Consider the following 9,964-nt stretch of genomic DNA (forward strand, 5'->3'; position numbering starts at 1 on the left):
CTGGGCATCTGTTTTCTAAAGGAATTGAACAGAGTTCACACAGGAAAAGAAGCTGTGACCCCCTTGCCATCTGGCTCCCGGGGCTTCCAGTAGGGCATTCCTCCTTCTTCCCTTGATTGGGTGGGGCCATATGATGGGCAGCCAGGCTCTGGGCTGTCCCACCAGAGCAGGCTGTAAACACAGCCATGTTTCAGCAAGGCGTTTATCTTATCCTCTGGTGTCCCAGCCCACCAGTGCCACATTACAGCCCAGGGTGAGCTCTACAAGCGTTGCTGGCCTAATGGATGGTTTGGAGAAAGGAGGTGGAATGGGCTGGAGGAGGGGCTCTGAGGTCTATCACCACACAGAAACAACACGCACGGTGTTGGTGAAGCCAGAGCCAGGGCGCCACCCAATCAGCGCAATGGCCACATCTCACTCCTTCCTTTTTTTTTTTTTTTTTTTTTGAGACAGAGTCTCGCTCTGTTGCCCAGGCTGGAGTGCGGTGGCGCGATCTCGGCTCACTGCAAGCTCCGCCTCCCGGGTTCACGCCATTCTCCTGCCTCAGCCTCCCGCGTAGCTGGGACTACAGGCGCACGCTGCCACGCCCGGCTCATTTTTTGTATTTTTAGTAGAGACGGACTTTCACCATGTTAGCCAGGATGGTCTCGATCTCCTGATCTCATGATCCGCACGCCTCGGCCTCCCAAAGTGCTGGAATTACAGGCGTGAGCCACCGCGCCTGGCCCACATCTCCCTTCTTAAAGAAGCTTCCGGCGTTGTCAACATTCATGGCCAAGTTCACCCAGCGGTCCACATCCTTAGCCCCGGCCTCCTGGACTGGGTCCTGGCACAGCACAGGGAAGATGCCACGGTGCAGGTGGGCCTGACCAGCTGTCTGGGGATTCTGTGTCACAGCAATGATGGGGGCACGTGGGCGGTATCTGGCCACCTGGTGAGCAGACCTGCCAGACTTGGTGAGGACGATTATGGCCCCATTGCAGCACTTGAAGGAGGTCTCGTTGGCACCCACGGTGGTGGCTTTCGTGGGGTCGCTGGTAATGGTCGTCAGGCGGGGAGAGTTCCTCAAATAATTGCAAGTGGTAGATGGCGGCCTCTGCCTCATGGGCAATCAGGTGCTGCTTGCGCCCAGCCTCCAGATAGTCCCCTTTGGCTGTTTCTCCAGACAGCATGATGCAGTTGGCTGCATTCAGGACTGCATTGGCCACATCACTGTTAATGACAGACTTCCCAGCTCGGCTGCACCACCCAATCATCATCTTCTGAGCAAGAAAGACCTTCTCTGCAGGAATCTCAATGCCTAGATCACCGCCAGCCACCATGATCCCATCACTGGCCTCTAGGATTTCATCAAACCTCAGAATGATTCTCAATTTTGCTGATTACCTTAATGTTCTTTCCCTTCTCTCCCAGGGCCTTCCTAACTTCATGGACATCAGATGCCTTGTGGATGAACGACGTAAACACCATATTGACATCCTGCTCGACCCCAAACTTCGGGTCCTGGATGTCTTCTTCTGACACAGCAGGCAGGTCCACAGCAGCCCCAGGAAGGTTCACACCCTTCTTGCTGCCCAAGGAACCACCATTTTCCACCTCCGTCACCAGGAAGTCAGCACCTTTCTGCTTTACCTGGAGAGAAATAAGCCCATCATCCACGTAGATCTTGCTGCCCACTTCCGTCACCTTGCAGATGTTCTTGTAGTCCAGCCACAGGATGTTCTCATCACACTTTTTCATGTAGGCATTATCCAGCATGATTTTGAGAGTGGCTCCCATCTTCAGCCCCACCTCCACGGTGCTGCTGTCCTTGATGAGCCCCGTTCGGATCTCAGGTCCTTTAGTATCCAGAGCCAAAGCAACGGGCCGGTAGAGGATGGGGTCAGAAGCAAAAATTTCCGTGACTGTGCGCACGTTCTTGATGGTCTCCACGTGGTACTCATGAGTTCCATGAGAGAAGTTCAGACAAGCCACATTCATTCCAGACTTAATCATCTCCTTCAACTTCTCCACCGATCGGGAAGCTGGGCTATTGGTACAGATGATGCCAGTGTTCCAGGCCGTGATGGGTGGTGTGTGAATGTCCAGGCAGCACATGTGTTCCAGGAATGTGTCAGCTACATGGCATGTAGCTGCTGGGTCTGAGTGAAGGCAGTCCCGGCTTCTCTATGGGACTTCGACATGGCTGCTGAGGTCCTCCGGTGCTGACCAACTTGGGCTACACTGCAAAGGCGAAGAGGTCAGGAGCCCCGGGACGTGCAGCTGCTGTGCCCCAGGAGAGTTTTAAATGCAGAGCATCTAGTTGTCCTCTCCCAGTGGCGTTATGCAGACAATTCTTACTTCTCACAGTAACAATGTGTGATAATACACATGCAATATTCCCAGCCAGGGAAGCACCTCCAAGCCTTGGTGTCCAGCATTTTTATTAGTCACGTAGACATGGCTGACTGCCTGTGTGGCTGGCCTTCATGTCCAACCCCCTCCTGAGGTTGAGCTGACAATGCATAGTTCAGAACCCCTACCATATATCACATTGTTAGCACAGACCATCTGGCATGGCCCAAGGCCCCCAGGTAAACAAAGAACATTCCAACAGTTTAGAGATTACCTCCCAGAAAGTGAGAGTAAAGGCCAGATACTTCCTGGGGCAAGGTTAATACTTTTGTTGCACAAGCATGAATACCAGGAGGTGAGGATCACTGGGTGCTACCTTTCGGGTTTCCTACCACACTCACCATTTAGAAAACTTCCCAACCTGAGCCTCTGATTAGCTTTTAAGTGCCTCATTCTTATTTTTAAATTAATTTATTTTATTACTTTTTTTTTTTTTTTTTTAGAGACAGGATCTGGCTCTGTCACTGGAATGCAGTGGTGCAATCATAGCTCGCTACAGCCTTCAACTCCTGGGCTCAAGCGAACCTCCCACCTTAGTCTCTCAAGTAGCAAGAACTACAGGCATGCGCCACTATGTCCAGCTTTGGTGCCTCATTCTTAAATACGGTTGGATGACCACCCCTTTTAGGAAAGTCTCCAATATAAGAGAGAGGCCAAAATAAACCATGCGGGAAAAGGAACTTAAAAGGAAACAGGCAACTGAGAAAATAAAACTAAACTAAAAAACCAACCAACAAACAAAATAAGACAACCCCTACAATATTGCTGGAGAGATCAAATATAGGATCCATAAGACAAAGAACAGGCTAATGCAGAAAAGATAACAAAAGGCCGGGCGCTGTGGCTCACGCCTGTAATCCCAGAACTTTGGGAAGCAGAGGCGGGTGGATCACGAGGTCAGGAGATCGAGACCATCCTGGCTAACACGGGGAAACCCCGTCTCTATTAAAAATACAAAAAATTAGCCGGGCGTGGCAGTGGGCGCCTGTAGTCCCAGCTACTTGGGAGGCTGAGGCAGGAGAATGGCGTGAACCTGGGAGGCAGAGCTTGCAGTGAGCTGAGATCGCACCACCGTACTCCAGCCTGGGCGACAGAGCCAGACTCTGTCTCAAAAAAAAAAAAAAAAAAGATAACAAGAAAGGGCCCTTAGAGGTTAAAACATGATAAACTAACTAAAAATTAATAGCTTGACTACATTTTGGGAAACTGGGAAGGGGAAATGTTTGTGTATTGGTGTGTGTTGCAAGGGCTACGATCTAAGTTAGCTAAACCCTCATCATCCAAAGTAGTAAATCAAGGGTGGATTCAGGGCTTGTAGGGCCAGAAGCATACATGATTTGGAGGATGCTCTTTAAGATAATTTTTTTTTTGAGGCGGAGTCTCGCTCTGTCACCCAGGCTGGAGTGCAATGGCCTGATCTCAGCTCACTGCAACCTCCGCCTCCTGGGTTCAAGCAATTCTCCTGCCTCAGCTTCCCAAGTAGCTGGGACTACAGGCACACACCACCACACCGGGCTAATTTTTTGTATTTTTAGTAGAGATTGGGTTTCACCATGTTAGGCAGGATAGTCTTGATCTCCTGACCTCATGATCCTCCTGCCTTGGCCTCCCAGAGTGCTGGGATTACAGGTATGAGCCACTGTGCCCGGCCAAATTTTTTGAAAATGTATTTTTTAAGACAGTCTCACTCTTTCACCTAGGTTGGAGTGCAATGGCATGATCCTCCTGCCTCAGCCTGCTGAGCTGGGACCACAGACACACACCACCATGTTTGGCTATTTTTTTTTTATTTTTTATTTTTGGTAGAGACAGGGTTCTCAATATGTTCCCCAAGTTGGTCTTGAATTCCTGGGCTAAAGGGATCCTCCTGCCTCGGCCTCTCAAAGTGCTGGGATTGCAAGCGTGAGCCACAGCACCAAGCTGAATGCTATGTAAGAAAATAAAATTCCAAATTCAATGGTTAAGAATAGGGCCTTGGAGAAGGCCCATGAAAATGAGGGACTCTGAAACTTAAGCTTTATTAGCTTCACAATAAATCTCCCTCTCTAGCCAACAGAAAACATCTAAAATTGAAAAATCAAGAAGTAAGAGTTTTAAAACTTTGTTTAGAAATGCAAAGCAAGTTCCAAAAGAAAAATCTGAGTAAGTTGAATGTTAGGGGTTATGGGAATTGTGGTAGAATATGATAGGCCAAAGAATTGCTCTTTCTTTAGGCTAGAGTGCAGTGGCGCAATCTTGGCTCACTGCAAGCTCTGCCTCCCAGGTTCATGCCATTCTCCTGCCTCAGCCTCCTGATTAGCTGCGACTACAGGCACCCACCACCACACCTGGCTAATATTTTGTATTTTTAGTGGGGCTGGGTTTCACTATGTTAGCCAGGATGGCCTTGATCTCCTGACCTCGTGATCTGCCCGCCTCGGCCTTCCAAAGTGCTAGATTACAGGCGTGAGGCACCACGTCCGGCCAGAATTGCTCTTTCTTATAATAAGCCCTGAACACTATTTGACTTCTTGTCCTATGCAAGGACACTCCTGTTTAATTCATTTATTCTTTTATTCTCTTTTAACCCATGCCCCACTCCTTTGTTGTAGCACTGTTTTAATGTGTTTAATGGTATTTAAAAACAAATTAAAAAAAAATTTTCTGTAGAGACCAGATCTTGCTATGTTGCTCAGGCTAGTTTTGAACTCCTGGCCTCAAGCAATTCTCCTGTCTCCCAAAGTGTTGTGATTACAGGCCTGAGCCACTAAGCTCAGTCTTAATGGCATTTTTTGATGAGTATGTTGAAAGAAATTGGCTGCTGACTCCTTCCCCTGAGATCAAACTTAAAGAAACTACAGGAATCCAGGAAATAACAAGCAAACCGTAAGAAGCTCTGGGTAGATAAAGGATTGTTTTGAACTGGTGTGTACGTGCATATTGGGGGAATTGAGGTGGTGGTGGTTGCAGCCTAGGACAGAGAGCATTGTCTAGGCTATGAGAGGGCAACTTGGACAAAAAGCTTTCTTTCCTCTCACCTGTGCAGCTCCCTGGCTTTGGGACGATCATCATCAGTTCATTTTTTTGTTTTTTGAGACAGAGTCTTGCTCTGTCACCCAGGCTGGAGTGCCGTGATGTGAACTTGGCTCACTGCAACCTCTGCCTTCTGGGGTTCAAGCGATTTTCATGTCTCAGCCTCCCGAGTAGCTGGGGTTACAGGCATGTGCCACCATGCCCGGCTACTTTTTGTATATTTAGTAGAGATGGGGTTTCACTATGTTGGCCAGGCTGTTCTCGAACTCCTCATCACCAGCGTTTACAACAGAATCTCTACTGTCCAGACGGGGTACCTTTAACTTACAATGTTTCAGCATTTATGAGGATAACATGATCAGGTAATCATGTGATAAATAAATACATATGTTTTCATACATCACTTGGACTGTGAAGATGTCAATAAATATAGTTTTAGGAAAAAGAATGCAAGGCCATGTCATGAGGACTTAAGGAACTGATGCTTAAGAAGACATATTGCTGGCCGGGCGCGGTGGCTCACGTCTGTAATCCCAGCACTTTGGGAGGCTCACGTCTGTAATCCCAGCACGTGGATCACGAGGTCAGGAGTTCAAGACCATCCTGGCTAACATGGTGAAACCCCGTCTCTACTAAAATTACAAAAAATTAGCCGGGCGTGGTGGCGTGCGCCTGTAGTCCCAGCTACTTGGGAAGCTGAGGCAGGAGAATGGCATGAACCCAGGAGGCGGAGCGGAGCTTGCAGTCAGCCGCGATTGTGCCACTGCACTCCAGCCCGGGCGACAGAGCGAGACTCCGTCTCAAAAAAAAAAAAAAAAAAAAAAAAAAAAAAAAGACATACTGCTTTCTAACAAGTTGAAAGAAGATGACTAGATTACTTCTGAATAGCAGAGAAAGTGAAGTTGAAGTTGTACAAAATGAATCTGCCCTGAAGTGGGTCTAAGAAGGAACCATGAAACTGGTGACCATGAAACGAGAGGATTGATTGTCTTACGAAGAAGAAACTATTATTTATGTAAGAATTCTCCACAAAGAATTCTTAGAATTAATTACAAATAGCAGGGGCACAGTGGCTCATGCCTGTAATCCCAACACTTTGTGAGGCTGAGATAGGTGGATCGCCTAAGGTCAGGAGTTCGAGAGTAGTCTGGCCATCATGGTGAAACCCTGTCTCTACTAAAAATACAAGAACTAGCCAGGTATGGTGGTGGGTGCCTGTAATCCCAGCTACTTGGAAGGCTGAGCCAGGGAGAACTGCTTGAACCCAGAAGGTGGAGGTTGCAGTGAGCCGAGATTGTGCCACTGCACTCCAGCCTGGGCCACAGAGCAAGACTCCATCCCCTCCCCCGCAAAAAAAGAATTAATTATAAATATTCTAAGTAAATAAGGATATGTATGAAATTAAAACACAAAGTATATTCATAATATTGAAATATTAGAAATAACCTTATGTCTTTTAGAGGGAATGTTTAAGGCTTAGAACAAGCTTTGAGGAGAGTAATATTAGCAACATGGTCTATTAGAAGTCCCTGGCACTCATCTTCCTCACAAAGACAGTGAGAACAACTAATAAGCAACTATATTTTAACAAAAATAACAGGGAGAGTTCTAGAGTGTATCAGAGGACTAATAGAAACCCTGGTGAGCACAGAAACTCAGGATGGCCACTTAGAGAACAGAGAATGAGAAGAAATGCCAGGCCTCCACCACTGCATCCCCCAACTGGGATCAACTAGGAAGGAGGACTTCGCCTTATGGTGAGGTGGTAAGTAAGGGGATTCCATCAACACGTTGGACAGGTACAGACCTCACCACTGGGGCCCACTGCAGTCCTCGTAGGCACTAAACCCTGCTGAGGGAGCTGCCTGGAATCCACATAGCTGTGCTCCCCCCAGAGATCCAATACGGTGCCCCACTCACTGTGGCCCACATAAGGCACAGTTTCAGCCAAGGTGCTACATGACAATGGAATTAGAACTACTGCTGTAGTGTGTCTTGCTTCAGAGGTAAGCAGCCACTTCTCCCCATCATCTCTGAGGCTAAGCCACCACAAAACCACCCCAGCCTAGAGATCTGACAAGGTGGTGACTAGATCTCTCCACTGAACAGGTATATCTCCTTGTAATCATTAAGTAATCTGTGGGGTAATACTTTGAGACCATGTGAATATCTTGTTCCCCATTAACCTTTCACTCAATGATTTTAGCATAAATTAATGGCCCTTGCCAAAATCAACTTTTACATTGGGGTTGTAAAATGGCAATCTTCCTAATTCTCTCATTTCTTTTTACATATTAGTTGGTATTTTTCTATAAGAGGAGTTTAGCCTTTCTTCTTTTCCCTATGCTCTTTAACTTTTTCAGTTTTGATATCCACCCCCAAAGCAAACTCTTGACACAAGAAACCTGGCTGTGGGTAGGTTATATGGGAGATGACACCAGAAAACACAGAGTTAGCAGGGTGAGTGACACAGGGCAGGGAGAAAAGCCAATTAAGGATAAATTGAACATTTTGCTGTTGGCAACTGGGGCTCAGTCTCAATGAAACCGTGCTGAGAAACCATGTGAAATTGTTCCGAATCTTCCCGATTCCATCACTCCTTAGTGGCTACTCCCAGGGAAACCTATCTTCCAGCTTTCAAACGATGTGGCCCAGCAGCCATGGGCTGTAGGCAGTTCTTGAGAAAGACCCCAGACAGAGGAGAGAAACACAGGCGCTTGAGGTCAAGGTGTCGGAAACTGTTGACAACCGCAAGAGAATTCAGGTAGGCTGAGGGGACGCGGAGTAGGGCCTCGCAACATCTGCTTCTCTCTCCTTTTAATATTACTATGAACTCACGGAATTAGAAGTTTTAAAAAGCAAGGGTGTCATAATCCTTTACCATCATTATACATTTTGATCCTCATATTGACCTTTGACCCTGGCTCCTTTGTCCTTTCTCTACGTTCCCAAGAGTCTTTGACACTTCCTTGTTTTCTGGCACAACCAAACGTTCCAGGCTCACCTTGGACTTTTTCTATCCCTGACCTAGACTCACCTATTTCTCTAAAGAGTTCTGATTCTACAGCTCTGTTTTCCATGGTGATGCGATATCACCTCCCCCTATTGTACCATCCCTTCTCACGGGCTGAGGGACCGGGTAACTGAGGTGGCTTAATATTGCTGTGTTTCAGCAGCTGAATGTTTTTATTATTTATCTGTGTCCTTTTTGGTGTGATTTTTTTTGGGGGGATGGGGGTTGGTATTTGGTACCATGTAGTGTTCTCTCTTATCCCAAAAGGATGTGTATGTAACTTTTTTTCTTTTTAGATGGAGTCTTACTCTGTTGCCCAGGCTGCAATACAGTGGTACGATCTCGGCTCACTGCAACCTCTGCCTCCCAGGTTCAAGTGATTCTCCTGCCTCAGCCTCCTGAGTGGCTGGGATTACAGTTCCCTGCCACCATGCCCTGCTGATTTTTGTATTTTTAGTAGAGATGACGCTTCCACATGTTGGCCAGGCTGGTCTTGAACTCCTGACCTCAGGTGATCCACCAGCCTCAGCCTCCCAAAGTGCTGGGATTACAGGCGTGAGCCACTGTGCCTGTCCAAGGATGTGTATGTAACTTAAGAAAAGAGAAATGTAAAGTGTTGTAAATAAGATGGCTCGTGAAAGTACAGTGAGACTGACCCCATCCTGTATGCAGGACTAGGCCATCCCTCTCTGCATGGTGAAGAGACCTACATCTATTTATTTATTTATTTAGAGACGCAGTCTCACTCTGTCGCCCAGGCTGGCGTGTGCAGTGGTGCAATCCTAGCTTACTGCAACCTCTGTCTCCTGGGTTCAAGTGATTCTCCTGCCTCAGTTTCCCGAGTAGCTGGGATTACAGGCATGCGCCAGCATGCCCAGCTAAATTTTTTTTGTATTTTTAGTAGAGACAGGGTTTTACCATGTTGACCAGGCTGGTCTCGATCTTCTGACCTCGTGATCCTCCCACCTCGGCCTCCCAAAGTGCTGGGATTACAGGCATGAGCCACCGCGCCTGGCCAGAGACATGTTTATACTGTAATGCCATGTAGGGCTAAGGCCTTCCCTAGCGCCAGCGGGGAACTGTTACCCAGACTTAATTGTTTTTATTACTAAATCTTGTGACTTGACACATCTACTGATTAAAATGGATATCTTAATCTAGACTATTATTTTTGTCATATGGAATTAAATAAAATGCAGGATGTACTATTTTTTTAAAGACAGTTCTGGTTCTTTAGAGTGAAGAATGGTATTTATTGTGGAAATTATTCTGGATTGTTCTTGCTTATAGGCCTTTTTAGTGGGCAAAACTGGTTAACACACTTAAAAAACAGAACGAAGCAAAAAGCATGAATTAACACTGACTCCTCCAATTCAAATCCAACATCACAAGGCCTTTCCTGACTTCCCCCATTTGGTATTTGTATTTTCCATCTCCCACAGAATCCTGGCTCTCAGTATCAATCATTTGTTCTTTGATGTATCACACACACAAAAGAATTTCAGAGTTGCAACACCGAAATCATTACCAGCAACCAATCTAAGT

At 46.9% G+C, this 9,964-nt stretch overlaps 1 pseudogene; it reads right to left on the minus strand.

Moving 5' to 3' along the window:
* Nucleotides 1-661: 661 nt before the first annotated feature.
* On the minus strand, nt 662-2,271 carry LOC710694 (pyruvate kinase PKM pseudogene; annotated as a pseudogene).
* Between the last annotated feature and the right edge of the window lie 7,693 nt (nt 2,272-9,964).

Source organism: Macaca mulatta, chromosome 1, assembly GCF_049350105.2.
Source record: "Macaca mulatta isolate MMU2019108-1 chromosome 1, T2T-MMU8v2.0, whole genome shotgun sequence".
NCBI classification, from domain to species: domain Eukaryota; kingdom Metazoa; phylum Chordata; class Mammalia; order Primates; family Cercopithecidae; genus Macaca; species Macaca mulatta.